Source organism: Pituophis catenifer, unplaced genomic scaffold (genome assembly GCF_029215685.1).
Source record: "Pituophis catenifer annectens isolate HBS135680 unplaced genomic scaffold, rPitCat1.0.hap2 SCAF_3, whole genome shotgun sequence".
NCBI classification, from domain to species: domain Eukaryota; kingdom Metazoa; phylum Chordata; class Lepidosauria; order Squamata; family Colubridae; genus Pituophis; species Pituophis catenifer.
Window position 1 is genome coordinate 12,667,004 of NW_027256883.1, and position 16,138 is coordinate 12,683,141.

The 16,138-nt window shown below is 46.2% G+C and overlaps 1 protein-coding gene across 5 annotated transcripts in view; it reads left to right on the forward strand.

Annotated features, from left to right (window-relative positions):
* CYRIB (CYFIP related Rac1 interactor B) overlaps positions 1–16,138 on the forward strand; it is a 121,410-nt gene that overhangs the window by 61,238 nt on the left and 44,034 nt on the right. For 3 of the 5 annotated variants that reach the window (XM_070942016.1, XM_070942017.1, XM_070942015.1), the window contains exon 2: positions 5,456–5,530. The exons of 1 other annotated variant lie outside the window; for it this stretch is intronic. The gene's annotated coding sequence lies outside the window, so the exon portion shown is untranslated. The remainder of the gene's footprint in view (positions 1–5,455; positions 5,531–16,138) is intronic. One more of the 5 variants, XM_070942019.1, reaches the window with a different exon arrangement.

Sequence of the window (16,138 nt, forward strand, 5' to 3'; positions counted from 1 at the left end):
AAAACATAGAATTCCACACTGTTGGCTTTTAGCAAACGGGCTGTCTTTCTTCTGGTGGAGAAGCAAGTTTGCTGCTCCAGGTTGAGATTGGTGGGCTTGGACTGTTGGAGACCTTAGCTGCTGCTGGGAGGGAATATTTGCCCAATGAATACGAATGACAGAGTTGGAAGGGACCTTGGAGGTCTTCTGGTCCAGGGGTCTGCAACCTTAAGCACTCAAAGAGCCATTTGGGCCCGTTTCCCACAGAAAAGAAAACACCGGGAGCCACAAAACCTGGTGGGCGTGGCCAACTCGATGTCGCTTACTTTCACCAATCACAGGACCCCCCCTAGCCACGCCTATCCAGCCAGTCATTAGGGCAGAGAACCAGTTGTTAAAAAACACCGAGAACCACAAAACCCTTTTGACTCTTTCTCTCCCTCCCTCCCTCCCTCCCCTCTCCCTCTCTCTGTATCTCTCTATGTCTCTCTCTCTCCCCCTCCCTCTGTATCTGTCTGTCTCTGCCCTGGCCATTTCTCCATCTTACCTTCTCAGGCCAGGTGAGTGATTGGGAGGGGAGGGCGAGAGGTGGGGCCGGCCAGTGGTGGGATCACCTGACAGGGAGCCACAGCACAGGGCCCAAAGAGCCGCATGTGGCTCCGGAGCCACAGGTTGCTGACCCCTGTTCTAGTTCAAGCCCCCTCCCCAAGCAGGAGATCCTTCTCCATTCCGGATAGATGCTGTCCAAGATTGTCCCATCCTCCTGTGAGCATGAGTGGTTATGCCCTTCAACCTCGAATCGCAGTAGCTGATGAGCACAAATGTTTGTTTGGAACTCAGAGGCCTCAGTTTCTCCATCACTCCACTGTAAAGTCAGACGTCTATGGAAATTCTTAAGTCCTCCAGGTCATGGTTGTCCCAAAGGTGCTTTTTCAAGAAGCCAGTGGACTTACGTTTTTTCTTGGAAGACGTTTTGCTTCTCATCCGAGAATTGAATTGAACTAAAGAAGTTTCTTTTCTTTTTTTAAAAATAATTTTTATTAATATATTCTATACACCAATACACAAATATACAATCCTGCCACCATGGTATAATGTGATTACATTGTCCATAAATATAAAGTCATTCCTTTATACATACATATTTGCCATCATATATATACATCATCATATATCTATTCCATCCCACCTTTTCTGGACCCAATCGTACCATAGTTTCCAACTGTTTTAAAATTCTGAATCTTTTTTACCATTGATCAATCTAGTTAATCTATCTGATTCCGCACACTCATTAATTTTATATATTATTTTCAAATCCATCGGTAAGTATTGATTTTTCCACTCCTGCGCATACGCTAATCTTGCTGCAGTAATAATGTGAATCAGCAAGAACCATCTATCTGATTTAACATTCAAAGGTTTTTCCCCCAATAGGAAAATCTCGGGCCTTAATTCCAAATTAATCTGTGTAATTTCCAAAATCCATTGCCGTATTTTTTTCCAATATTTAACCGTCTGCGGGCAGGTCCACCATTGGTGAAAATAAGTTCCATTACTGTAATCGCACTTCCAACAGCAGGCAGATGTCCCGGGAAACTAAAGAAGTTTCTTGGATGAGAAGTGAAACGTCTTCAAATTAAAAACAGAAAGTCCAGTGGCCTCTTGAAAAAACACCTTTGGGATTGTAAGGTTGCCTGATCCTGGAGCCCTGTTTTTTTCCTGGGAATATCTTTGCACTTAAAAAGGTTCCTCATGGAAAGGGCAGAAACTGCCTCGGCTGCAAATGTCTGCTTCCAGGTGTTCTGGAGACATCCAATTAGGTGCCTTATCCTGCAGAGTCATCCACTGTTCAAGCAGTATCTTGATGGGTGGAAGTCTACAGGTAGTCCTCAATTTACGACTTACAACCAGCCATTTAGTCCTTGAGGTTTCTGCAGACACCCCCCCCCTCCCCAAAAGGTACATACAATGCAGGGGTGAAATCCAACAGGTTCTGGAGAACCGGTAGTGGAAATTTTGAGTAGTTCGGAGAATCAGCAAATACCATCTCTGGCTGGCCCCAGAGTGGGGTGGGAATGGAGATTTTGCAGTATCCTTCTCCCAATAGTGGGGAGGGAATGGGGATTTTGCAGTATCCTTCCCCTGGAGTGGGGTGGGAATGGGGATTTTGCAGTATCCTTCCCCTGCCACGCCCACCAAGCCACACCACACCACGCCCACCAAGCCACGCCCACAGAACCGGTAATAAAAAAAAATTGGATTTCGCCACTGATATAATCCAGTATGAAATTGTGACTCTTCCCCCCACCCCACCCCAGGTCACATGATTTTTCAGCGCTCAGCACCTGGCCTGCATTTTTAAAGCTATTTGCAGCATCCCATGGTCATGTGAACATGCTGCATGATAGTTTTTGTGGAAACTGGCATTTCTTTCTGTGTTCCGGCAAAAATGCTTATCGCAGACCATGGGTTTCGCTTAATGACTGCCACAGCGTACGTTGTGTAATCGGGGTGGGAAAGTGGGTATCCTGACTTACAACTGATGGAGTCCATTACGGTCATAAGTAGAGGACTAAGTAAAAAGGGTGGATTTGGGGTTAGACGGAACTCAATCTGGTGCCGTCATATTTGCCTTCTGCTAGAAACCACCAGCGACCTCCTGAACTGTTTTTGCATATCCCTAGTGCACATAAGCTCTTTTCTCAGCATAATACACCCCATGCAGCTGGCAAAATGGTCACAGGTTCCTGAAAGCTTACGTCATAATAAAGTCTCCAGCAAACGGACTGAACGGTGTCAGACTTAAAACTGGTGAAAACAAGCCCTAATTGATCTTTCCACTTGTCACGGTTGCTACTTTTCATCTGGATATGGATTGCTAACAACTTTAGCTGAGTAATGCAGTTGCACGGCTATTATTCATAGGCTGTATCCCCCCGACCCCAGCCCTTGCTGCCTTGGGTAATATACCCATGTGTTCCAGTCATTCAAACATTACTGGAATAATGTGGGATTCAGTTACCAACAAATGGCAACCACTTGGTTCCCGTAAGGCAGGGTGGGGAATATTCATCTCTCCAGAAACTGGTTAAACTTAGATCACTGACCCTGGCATGTTAATGGGGGCTGGTAACTGCAGTTACCGTATTTTTCAGACTATTAAGGTGCACCGGAGTATAAGACGCACCAAGATTTCGAAGAGGAAAACAAGAAAAAAAAATAGTTTTGCCCTCCCCAGCGCCCAGGAGCATTCTGCAGGCCTCCCAAACCCTCTGTGCACTCCATTTTTGTGAAAAACGGGCCAGTTTTCACGAAAAATGGGCCTGTTTTTGGCCTCCTGAACCCCCCACGCATCCCGTTTTTGCCCTCCCCAGTCCCCAGGAGCACTCTGCAGGCCTCCCAAATCCTCTGCGCGTCCTGTTTTTGCGAAAAATGGGTCCGTTTATCGTGAACATGGAACATGCGGGGCGGGATTTCGGGAGGCCAAAAATGGCTGTATTTGGTGTATAAGACGCTCCGACATTTCCACCCTCTTTTAGGGTGGGAAAAGGGCGTCTTATACTCTGAAAAGTACGGTAAATTGCAATGAAGCAGAATTTGGAGGGCTACACTTTCGTCTCCCCTCTAGAAATGACGTTGAGAATGGAGCCTTACAATTCTAGAATTGGGAGATTCTACAGTGAAATGCTGCATTATAAAATATTGTATCGCAACTTCTTCTTTTTTTCGGTGGGGGAATTATGTTGATCTTTAAGCGAGAAAACATCTTTAAATGTCCTTTAAGAAAAAGTGAACTAGATTTATTGGTAAATGCGGTAATTATATTAACACGCCAAATGCGTTGAATACATTTTCTCTGACCATGATTTGGTTTTGAGAACTCTTGGGAGCAGCCAGCTTATTTTTTTTTTTCTGATTGGTACTGGAGTAAATTTAATGTTTCCCAAACTGAACCAATTCCAGGTGTGTGAACTTGCAAGAATTCTTGCTAGCTGGGGAATTCTGGGAGTTGAAGTGTGTATATCTTGGCAGTTACCAAATTTGAGAACCGCAGAGCTGAGATGATTATTTTTTTCAGGCAGAGAGTTGAGCTAATCTAGCTGGCTGAGGAATTCTGGGAGTTGAAGTCCACAAGTCTTAAAGTTCCGAGATTGGACACTCCTGCTTTAAGTATTTTATTAAGCGACTGCCTTAAATGAATTGTTTGGACAGTAGAGGCAACATGGCAGAAAATACAGATTTCCCATTCATATAGCAAGTCTCTAGTGTCCTGTATTATAAATTTAAGGTAATCTTATAGTGTTTTTTTTTTTAAAGATACAGTTTTCTTTAGTTTTTTTTTTAAATTGTTATTGTCTTTGCGCATTTATCATGGCAAACTGGGAAAGCTTGTTGTATAGGAAGAACATCTAAAAGCACAGATTTAAGATAATATACTGCACAGTTGTGAAATTGTGCAGTATATTGTCTTAAATCTGTGCTTTTAGATGTAGTTTCATGATATAGTTGTGATTCTGAAAATATTTGTCATGGAAGATTGTCAGCTACTGTGACAATGAATATTTCAGATTACTTTCCTTTCCTTCCTGTGAAGCATTCAAGTTCAGTGACCCTGTGTGAATGTACTCCACCTTCCTTTTGTAATGAGGAAGTAATCCTTCTCTCTGGACTGCTTTTTATTCTTCTGGATAAAAAGAGGCAGCAGAAAAAAAGTACCAGGTACTTACAACCAGGGTGGATAAAAATCAATGATTTTTTTTTTAAAAAATCAAAAAAATCAGATTTTTTTGATTTAAATCGGATTTTTTTGATTTTTATCAAATTTATTTATTTTAATAATTTTTAAAACTTTTGAGGTAAAAATCTATCATAAGATAGTTTTCTATTTAAGATACATAAATACTTTAGTTTATTCAGCATGAAATGGAGCTTAGTTATGTAGCATGAGGCTGTATATTCTGCAACACTGAGACTATCGGTGAGTCAACAGTGGGTCAAAGGAGTAGCAGAGATGACAATTGCTCTTTAAAAATCATGATTTAAATCAAGTTGATTTAAATCAAGTCTTTTTACTAGTGATTTAAATCATGATTTAAATTGTGATTTAAATCAACTCGATTTAAATCAAATCCACCCTGCTTACAACAGTCAAATACATAAACTCTTCAAAAGCCGAATCTGTATCAGGGTCATATTATCTTCACAGTTTTGACACTCGATAAAATAAACAAAACATTATCTAATGTAAATCTCTTTGAGGGTTTATCATTCGTCTGTGCAGTACAGAAATTAAGACCTCTGTCCTCCATTGAGTATGCTCATTACCTACCAATTAATTGTGAGGATTTTACTGTGTAAGTCTGCATAGACATCTTGCATATTTTATTTGAAGTAGCCAACAGTACACACCAGACAGGTCTTTAGCTGAATGGTTTTAGTTTTACTGTGCTTCATTGTTTTTTTCCATTTTTTTCAGGCTTCATACAACAGCTGGTGGATCTTCCGTGCAAGGAGTAAGTGTCTATAGAAGTTTCAAGACATAGTTTACCTGGTACGTAAATTCAAGATATTCATATCAATTAAAAAAAAATTAACCATCCGTGTGAAAGACTTCAGATATTGACCAAAGCTATGGATTAAACCTAGTATGTAGACTTCAATTCCCATTAGTACAGGGGTCCCCAATCCTGAGTCCACAGCCTGGTGCTGGGCCACGGCCCATTAGGAACTGGGCTGCACAAGCGGCAGGCGAGCGTGCGAGCACACAAGGCTGCCTTTGCGCAAACGACACACGCACACCAGTGGTGACATTCAAATATTTTCCCTACCAGTTCTGTGGGTGTGGCTTGGTGGGAGGGTGTCCTGTGACTGAGTGGGCGTGGGCAACTCGATGTCACGCTCAATCAGTCACCTGATCCCCCCCACCAAGCCACGCCTACAGAACCTGGTAGGAAAAAATGTGTGTATGAGCAGGAGAAGGGCTCATAGTGAATGCTTTGTGAATGCTTCTCCCTCCATTCATAGCGGAGCTGCTGCTCCCTTTACGGTCCCCCCGGCCCCCTCCCTCTCGGCGACTACCTTAAAGGGACAGGCTACAGCAGCTCCACTGTGAATGGAGGAGAAAAGTTCGGATACTCTCTGTTGCATTTAACGTTGAATTCTGTGGCAGAGAGAATTCAAACTTTTCTCCCTCCGCCAATCCTAACTGAAGGACTGAGTCAAAAGCTGGCCTGCCCAACAACAAGCGGGATTTAATCTTATTGGCAGACTCAGTCCTTCAAGCTGATTGGCCGAGTACTACCTGCTGGTAGTACAGCAGGTGGCTGCTGTCTCCCCCCAATGAGAAGGAGCGTCTCAGGTAGGACCAACGCCCCTTTTCTCTGTTGCATTTAACGTTGAATTCTGTGGCAGAGAGAATTCAAACTTTTCTCCCTCTATTCACAGCGGAGCTGCTGCAGCCTGTCCTTTTAAGGTAGTCCCTGGGAAGGAGGGTTGGGTGGGCGGGTCGAGTGGCCAGAAGGGCCGAGCAAGCGGCCGGAAGAGGTGAGCGGCGACCGGGCAGGCATGGGCGAGGCCAACTAGGGGTGATTTTTTACCTGTTCGGCAAACTGATTCAAATAATCCCTACCGGTTTGGCCAAGCCGGTCTGATCTGGTTGAATTTCACCCCTGATGGACACATGAAACCATCCCCTCTTCTCTTCCCTCCCCCCCCCCCCCCCCGCTGGTCCATAGATCTGGAAACGTTGGGGACCACTGCATTAGAAGGCAGTTTTGTTCCTTCTTGAAAAGGGGAAAAAACCAGGCTATACCAATTCTACATAATTCTATTTGCCTTATGTCAATCTTACTAGAGAGCTTCTTCCCACATCTCCTTGCAATTCTTTTTTTTTTTTTTTTTTTTTTTTTTGAGAAGCATGAATGGTTAAATTAAGAGTCGTTTACCTATGTAGGACTTCCTTTTCATTATTTTTTTTTAATTTTTTTTTTAATTTGATTTATATGCTGCCCTTCTCCGGAGACTCAGGGCGGCTTACAATGTGCTAAGCAATAGCCTTCATTCTTTTGTATATTTATACAAAGTCAGCTTATTGCCCCCACAACTGGGTCCTCAATTTACCTACCTTAGAAAGGATGGAAGGCTGAGTCAACCTTGAGCCTGGCGAGATTCGAACCTGCAGTAATTGCAGGCAGCTGGTCTTAATAACAGGATGCTTTAAACCACTGTACTACCAAGGCTCCTAATAATTATAGTTTAATTATTGGCTGTACGGTTGCATTCTATTCTAGTTTAGGAATCTTAGATAACTAGATCTTCCTTGAGGATAATTTTGTTAAGTGAATGCTTGTTTATGCTGCAAACCAAATGCAGCATTGCCACTTGATGTATACCTGAGCATATTTCAGAAAACGTACCCTGTTTTCCCCAAAATAAGACATCCCTTGATAATAAGCCCACTCGGGCTTTTGAGCGCATGGCAATAAGGCCAAGCGCTTATTTCAGGGTTCAAAAAAATATAAGACAGGGTGTTATTTTCGGGGAGACACGATAGCTCCCAAAAGTTGACGAAAATATTACTTTCCACTCTGGGAAATGAACGGGATATAGTGGGTTTTTTTTCCCCCAAAGGTAAAGCAGCTATGGCAATGCAATATTTTACTGGCCACATGTGACTCAAGTGTTTTCAATGTCCTTTTCCCCCTCTGCCTCACTGTTGTGGTTTCTGACTTTGCCACAGCACAGCATTGGCTGTTTTACATTATTGCATCTGGAGAAGAAATCTAGGGTTTGTGTGGCCCCTGGAAATTTGCCTTAAAGGGTAATTTTCAGCTCTGCTACTTTGGTTTGCAGAAAGAGGAAGCAACAGCAAAGGGAAGAGAAATGAGTAAATGTAAGATTTGGTCCAACAGTTCTGAGTTTTTTATGTTGAAGCAGACCCCAAATAGGCTCATGTGTATGTGGTAGGTTTAAGATTGTCTCTTGTCAGGGTAGCAAAGAAGCATTAGTAGAATGGCTCTTCCAGGATATCTGAGTGACACTAGGATAAGCAGCTGAGGATACACATGCTGGTTCTTGCCTTTTAAGTACAGGTAATCCTCGACTTACGACCACAATTGAGCCCAAAATGTCTGTGGCTAAGTGAGATATCAATAGCAGTAGCACTTAGACTTACATACCGCTTCACAGTGCTTTTACAGCCCTCTCTAAGCGGTTTACAGAGTCAGCATATTGTCCCCAACAATCTGGGTCCTTATTTTACCCACCTCGGAAGGATGGAAGGCTGAGTCAACCTTGAGCTTGGTGAGATTTGAACTGCCAAATTTCAGGCAGTCAGCAGAAGTAGCCTGCAGTACTGCACTCTGACCACTGTGCTACCGCGGCTCATATTTGTTAAGTGAGTTTTGCCCCATTTTACAACCTTTCCCATTCAATGACCTTTCTTGCCAGAAATTCAGTGAATTACTGCAGTTGTTAAGTTAGTGGCACAGCTGTTAGGTGAATCTGGCTGCCCCATTGACTTTGCTTGTCGGAAGGCCGCAAAAAGTGATCACATGACCTTGGGACGCCGCAACGGTCATAAGTATGAACCAGTTGCCAAGCCTCTGCATTTTGATCACATGATTGTGGGGATTGTGCTTCAAAGGTTTTAACTTTTAACAAACAGTCGTAAGTCACTTTTTCCAGTGCTGTTGTAGAAGAAAGAGCTGCTCAGAAACTGTGATATCAGCCCTGGAGTTGGCTTAATACGGCTTTTAATAAAGAGAAACTTCAAAACTCCTCTTACCAATTGCCATAAAATCTTATTTCCCCCCCCTTGACGTCATGAAACCACTCACTGTGCCCTCCAGCCACAGAAAAGATGTTAAATATGGCTCTTTGTCAGCAAAAGCTTGCCCAGCCCTGTACTACAGATAGAGTTATATGAATAGTGCTGCCAATCTCTGCCCTATTTCCATAGGGAAGAAGCAAATCCACCCCCAATTTCTGGATCAAAAGTCAGCGGATGGAAACAACCCTATAAATAGATTCCTGCCCCTTGTATTTGGGAGCTGCTCTCTATAGGTTGCCTTCCATGTATAGAATTTTTAATGTTCTCACACAGTGAGTTGTCTTTCACGTAGCTTTGAAGAAATCCATTTGGAACATTAAACTGGATAGCAGTACTGTATGTGAATACGTTTTTTGCCTCTGATGTAAGAAAAAAAAATTAATAAAATTAAAAGTAAAGGATTTGGAGAAAGAGGTTTTTCTGATTCCCCCCCCCCTCCCCCTTGGACTTTCACATCTCTGGATACCTGGCACACACTAACTCGAAGACTGAATTAATACATACTTAATTAATAAAGTAAAGGTTCCCTTCGCACATATGTGTTAATTGTTCCTGACTCTAGGGGGCGGTGCTCTTCTCCATTTCAAAGCTGAAGAGCCAGCGCTGTACGAAGACGTCTCCGTGGTTATGTGGCCAGCATGACTAAACGCCAAAGGCGCACGGAAAGCTGTTACCTTCCCACCAAAGGTGGTCCCTATTTTTCTACTTACATTTTTTACGTGCTTTCGAACTGCTAGGTTGGCAGAAGCTGGGACAAGTAACGGAAGTTCACTCCGTTACGCAGCACTAGGGATTCGAACCACTGAACTGTCGATCTTTTGATCGACAAGCTCAACGTTTTAGTCCCTGAGCCACCACACCCTTAATTAATACTTAATAATTAATACTTAAAACTTTTTGCTGCAGTGGTGCAGTGGTTAGAGTGCAGTACTGCAGGCTACTTCTGCTGACTGCTGGCTGCCTGCAATTTGGCAGTTCGAATCTCTCCAGGCTCAAGGTTGACTCAGCCTTCTATCCTTCTGTAGGCAGTAAAATAAGGACCCAGATTGTTGGGGGAAATATGCTGGCTCTGTAAACTGCTTAGAGAGGGCTGTAAAGCACTGTGAAGCAGTATATAAATCTAAGTGCTATTGCTATTGTTATTTGTGGACTAGTACCCTTTATGACTTATTTTCCATGTTGGAGGAAACTCACTTCTCCAAAAATCAGAGGTTTCTGAAATACATTTTCTGCTTGTCTGTAGGAGCATTGTTATTATTTATAATTTTCACAGGTGCAGTGAAGGGATTCTATTATCAGAGTATAGCAACGATCTAGCAGAATGTGATTTAGTATTTAATGGAGCCATTCTGATGAAATAAAAATGCGGGGACATTTGATGTGTGCCTGTCGGTTGGTGGTCTTTGAATTCAGCAAGTGTGTCTAATTGGGCTGCCAGCTGTAAAGAGTAGGGAACTATTTGATGGTGTGTGCAGTTTTGTTTCTTGTGTGCTCACTTCTCTGTGGCAAAGCATATGTTGCCTTGCAAACGACTTTTAAGTTAAAAACTGAGCAAGCTAAAATGAGCCACTCGAGGCACCTGAGTGTGCAGTTGACAAATTTAGGTAATTGAGAGCATAATTCGCACTGAGGCAGCTTGAAGGGTCAGCAACATTGGGTTCATCCACCAGTCCTCATGAGGACAGGGACTGTCAAATGGCTCTCGTTTCCTCGTTTCCCAGTTGCAAGCAGCAGTGGAGATTTTAACTGATTTCTTGCTTAATACACGAGCCATTGTGTGATTTGGATTCTGAAATGCTTTAAAATGATCTGAGATGCATAATAGGTAGGGAAAAAAACCCTCTGGAGTATCTCTTGCTCTTCACTTTGAAATAGAAGAGGTTAAAAAAGAATTAAGACCAGATGAAAAGCTTCTGTGCCCGAGATTCAGTTCAGAAGGCTGATAAGGTAAAGGTTCCTCTCGCACATGTGTGCTAGTCCTTCCCAACTCTAGGGGGCAGTGCTCATCTCCGTTTCAAAGCCGAAGAGCCAGCGCTGTCTGAAGATGTCTCCATGGTCATGTGGCTGGCATGACTAAAATGCCAAAGGCGCACGAAACGCTGTTACCTTCCCACCAAAGGTGGTCCCTATTTTTCTACCTGCATTTTTTACGTGCTTTCGAACTGTTAGGTTGGCAGAAGCTGGGACAAGTAATGGGAGCTCACCCCGTTATGCGGCACTAGGGATTCGAACCGCTGAACTGCTGACCTTTCGATCGACAAGCTCAGCGTCTTAGCCACAGAATCTTCGGTGCCCAAGATTCAGTTCAGAAGGCTAATAGTTTGCCCATTAATTCATGTACACGTAAATATATATTCCCCACAAAACCAGACCTGTGTTATAGCTAGCCTAATGCCGGTCACTTCATTCAGTGAGCTTCCATGTCTATCGTTGGAGTTTTGAACCTGAATATTCCTAGGTCTGCATCATCATTCATAATATTTGCATAAATAAGATGACAGGAACAGTAATCCCTGTATTTAGCTCCAACCCCAAATTTGCATCCTCCCACTCATCCCCACTGTATTGCTCTCTATAACAAGTGTGATGGAGGGAGACAAGAGAGTCTTCGTTGTATAAGAAGACAATCATCCAAGAAATCTCAGGGCTGAGAATCCTGGACTGGGAAATTGAAGAAGGCCATATCCCTGGTCATTGTCTGTGATTGATGTTGGAGTTGCAACTATATCTGGAACACTCTAAGGCAGTGATGGCTAACCTTTTTGCCATCGCGTGCAAGGAGAGGGGGGCGGGGGAGGGTCGCGCGCGCACGTGCCAACGCGCATGTGTGCGCAACCCCCTCCCCCCCCCGCTCCTGGCACATGATGGCCTGGTAGGCCTGTTTTTCTTTCCTACCTGGTTCCAGATCCTCTCTGTGTATCTGGGAACGGCGAAAACAGCCTTTTTCCACTGTGCTGCTCCTCCAATCCATGGACGGGTAGCTTCTCCTTAGTTGCTGGGCAGAACTGAGTGCTGATCTCCTTCCTGCAAGCTGGCCACGCCCACTCTGTCCAATCAACTCCAGTCTTTCTCACTCAGTTGCTGTGAGAACTAGCAATTCTGAGTGCTCCAGAGTATAGATTCTATTTCCCTTGTTTTGTTATTTTTGTCTCCTTCCCCTTTGTGCTTTATTTGGATTACTTCTTCAAAGCGAATTACGAGGCTGCTGGGACGCGCGCGAGCTTGGGGCGCCAAGCCGCAGTCCCTGCTGACCTGCTTGGCTAGCAGCCTTTCGGATCCGACCCGGCCGGGCGGATTCGTGTGAAATTGTTAATTGCCTAGCGGAAGACCTGAGGCAGCGTGGGCGCGTGCGAGCTTGGGGACCCAAGCCGCAGCCCCTGCAGGCTAGATTCAGCTCGTATCTTGCCGGATCCGACCCGGCTGGGCGGTTCCGCGTGGAGCTGTTGATCGCCGTCGCCGAGAACATCAAGACGGTAGGATTTTCATCGCCGGACGTTGCGGCTCCGTTTCTTAGCCGGCGAGAGCGCGAACAGCTGTGAGGCGCTGTAAGCGCTGTGGGCCTCATTAAATTTCCCGCCAAAGCCGCCTTTGCTCTAACGGCCGCCAAATTCGGAGGAGGAGGCGGAGAGACGCTAGGAGTGCTATTGGCCTTATTAACTTTCCCGCCAGTGCCGTCTTTCAAGCAACGGCCGCCATTTTAGAGAGGCAACCATTTTGTGACTCATACATCCTGATAAGCGACTGTTGGCCTCCCTTACTGCAGTATCTATTAATTAAGTGACTTAATTAAGAGGCTTGAGCTCGGCGGTTTCCGAGCCTTTGACCTAGATTTCTAAGGGGGCTAGGTTCCAGGAGGAAGCCCTGCCTGCTACGCCCCGTGGAGCAGCCTTACTGTCTGCATAGAGCTCAGCGTCTTCTGAGCCTGGCATTTCCATTAAGAAGGCGCTTCCAAAAATTGAAGTCATCTATCTGAAGACCACTAAACTATTGGTCAACAGTTTAGGTTGTCTTACTGGTTTGCCTCCCAGTCAAAGATGGCGGATGTCCCTCTTTCTTCGGATTCAGAGCTGGACTGCTCTCCCCCGTGTCCTCAACAATCGACTCGAACAAGAAAGGCTAAGACCAAACGAAAGCATCATACGCAGCCTGGATCTAACAAGGCAGAGCAGCGCAGACACCAGGTTTTAGAAAAACAATTTGAGAAGGCCCGACAGCAGTCTTCAACGCATTTGGGATCCTCTTCGGGCGGACAGGACTCACACGCCTCTTCTAATCTTTGCCACTCTAGAGGCGTTTCTATGTCGCTACCAGATGTCTCAAGTCATTCCGTGCTGGAAGGTTCTAATCAGAGACGTTTACCTGAAGCGACCTTTACACCGACGGCTGCGGGCCTTCGGCCTGATTTGTCAGACAATCCGGTTAATTTCCAGGCAGCCTTGTCTGATGCGCTAGCCAAGATTCTGGCAGCTGGGATTCAGCAAGGTGCGGTGGGCCCCACTCCTCCGTCCATTGACCCACCGGTTCCAGTCCGGCCTGAGCCTAGGCCAACGCAGTTTGCGACTCACCAGACGGATGAAGGCTCTTCTGATGAACTTGAATCAGGCGAGATTTGTCCTGAAGATGTAGAATTTTCGGAAGACGAGGGCCTTCCACCAGACAAGCCTGTCTTTACTAGCCTCTTCCGTCCGTCTCTTTTCAAATCGCTCTTACACAAAGCCAAGCTTACCACCAAGTTTGGCATTTCGGATGTTCAATCGGATAATACCTCTCAAGCACCACACGATGCTCTTTTCCAGATCTCAAAGCCAGATCAGGACGTGATTCCTTATCCGCCGCTATTCTCAAATGTCATCAATTCAGCCTTTGGTCAGCCAGGCTCCTTGTCTTCACCGAGTGGCATAGATAAACGGCTTTACGCCTCAGCGAAAGAACTGGAGGATGCACTGGCCATGCCTACTGTTGACCCTCCGGTGGCTAATTTATCTACTACATCTTTGCTGACATCAGACGTTGCGGATGGTCTAAGAGCTGAGGACCGCAAGATGGAACTTGGTTTTCGAAAAGCGCACCAGGCGGCTGCTTGGGCAATAAAGGCAGCCACAGCGACCTCATTTTTCAACCGCGCTGCTCTAATCTGGCTCAGACAACTACAGGAGAGATTACCTCCTGAGGACATACGGCTACATCAGGACATTAATAAGTTGGTGGCCGCAACTGAATATTCGGCCGATGCGTCCCTCACAGCGGCCAAGTTTGCTTCCAGATCGATGGCAGCATCCGTGACAAATCGCCGTATGTTTTGGCTCCGCAATTGGAGAGCGGATGCCAGAGCCAAGTGGAAGTTAGCCTCTGCTCCATACTCGGCTCCATCTCTCTTCGGTACTGCCCTTGAACCAATATTAGTAGAGGACAAGGACAAACGGAAGATCCTTCCGTCCTCCGTTCGTCGAGCTGAGCGGAGATATGCCCCTTATCCTCAGCGGCCGCCCTTTCGGACCTACGCAGGGTCAGGCGGACCCTACTTTCCTCGTTCATATTCCCAGTCTTCAGACAGGAACACAGACAGACAAACTTTCCGAGACCGCTCCAGAGGCCAGTCCCAGTCGAAACGCCCATTCCGAGGCTCCAGTTACCGTCAGGCTCGCAGGGGCAAGTGACGCTCCCGAGTCAGGTCCTATTGGGGGTCGACTCCAGCTCTTCCACCCCCAGTGGGACCTATCGACTACAGACGCTTGGATCCGTCAATCGATTCAACGGGGCCTTTACATCGAATTCCACTCCACACCACCCAACAGATTTCGCAGCTGCCCTGTTCCACTGTGTCCCCTGAAAAGACGACTCATGGACGCAGAGATTTCGCATCTTCTTTTAATCAAGGCGATAGAACCGGTGCCCCAGGGACAGGAATACACCGGGTTTTACGCTACTTTGTTTCTGGTGCCCAAGTCATCGGGCGGTCACAGGGCCATCTTGAATCTGAAGAGCCTCAACCGATACCTTCGGTATCGCAGGTTCAAGATGCAATCCCTTCGATCGATTCTGGCGGCGATCAGACCCAACGACCTTCTGCAATCCGTGGACTTGCGAGAAGCCTACTTACATGTCCCAATACATCCTGGCCACCGTCGTTACCTGAGGTTCGCCTACAACAACAACCATTATCAATATTGCGCGATGCCCTTTGGGTTGTCATCGGCACCCAGAACCTTTACAAAACTGGTGGAAGTAGTGGCAGCGGCTGTCAGGGCGCACACAATCCGCTTAATGTGCTATCTGGACGATATTATCGTCATGTCGACGTCGCGTCCTCAGGCAATAAGGGACATGGAGTTGGTGTTACAGATTTTCCAGGCCCACGGTTTTTCCATCAACCGTCAGAAGAGTCACTTCTGTCCAACAACCCGCCTGCAACATTTGGGAGCGGTAATCGATTCGCAACTAGGCCAGGTGTTTCTGTCCCCAACTCGCATTCAGGACCTCAGGACAATGGTGAGACAAATACAAGATCAAAGGAAGGTGCCACTTCTACTGCTATCTCAACTGTTAGGGAAGATGGTGTCCTGCATATCCATCGTGCCGTGGGCTCGCAGGCATGCCCGTCCCCTACAGTGGCTGCTGCTTCCCTTCCAGAAACAGGGCCGCAGCACTTCCAGTTATCCAATTGTTTTACCCCCTCAGGTTCGATTATCCCTTCGGTGGTGGAGGTCGTCAGCAACTCAGAAGGGATGTCTCTTTCTCGAGCCCAGCCGACTGGTCCTGACTTCCGACGCAAGTCTACACGGTTGGGGTGCCCACCTGCAGGATGCGGTGGTTCAAGGTCGGTGGTCTCAGGCGGAGAAGGCGAACAGCATCAATTGGCTGGAATTGAGGGCTGTTCGCCTTGCTCTCCGCCACTTTCGGCACACTCTCGAAGGTCAACATGTGTTAGTCCGAACGGACAATATCACCACCAAGGCCCACATAAATCGGGAGGGGGGCACACGCTCCCGGGCCTTGATGATGGAATCCGAGAGACTGTTGGCCTGGGCGGAACTCCACACTGCGTCCCTGGTGGCAGATCACATTTCGGGACAATCCAACGTGAAGGCAGATTGGCTCAGTCGGGAACTCATCGATCCGGCGGAGTGGAGCCTGAACCACGCCGTCTTCGAACAACTGACACGCAGGTTCGGCCACCCTCAGGTAGACATGTTTGCCACAGCACAGAACGCTCAGCTACCCCGCTTCTACTCACGCTATCCAAGCGCAAGATCAGAGGGCAGCGATGCGCTGCGGTGTCTATGGCCCACCGGACTTCTTTATGCCTTTCCCCCGATTCCATTGATCCCT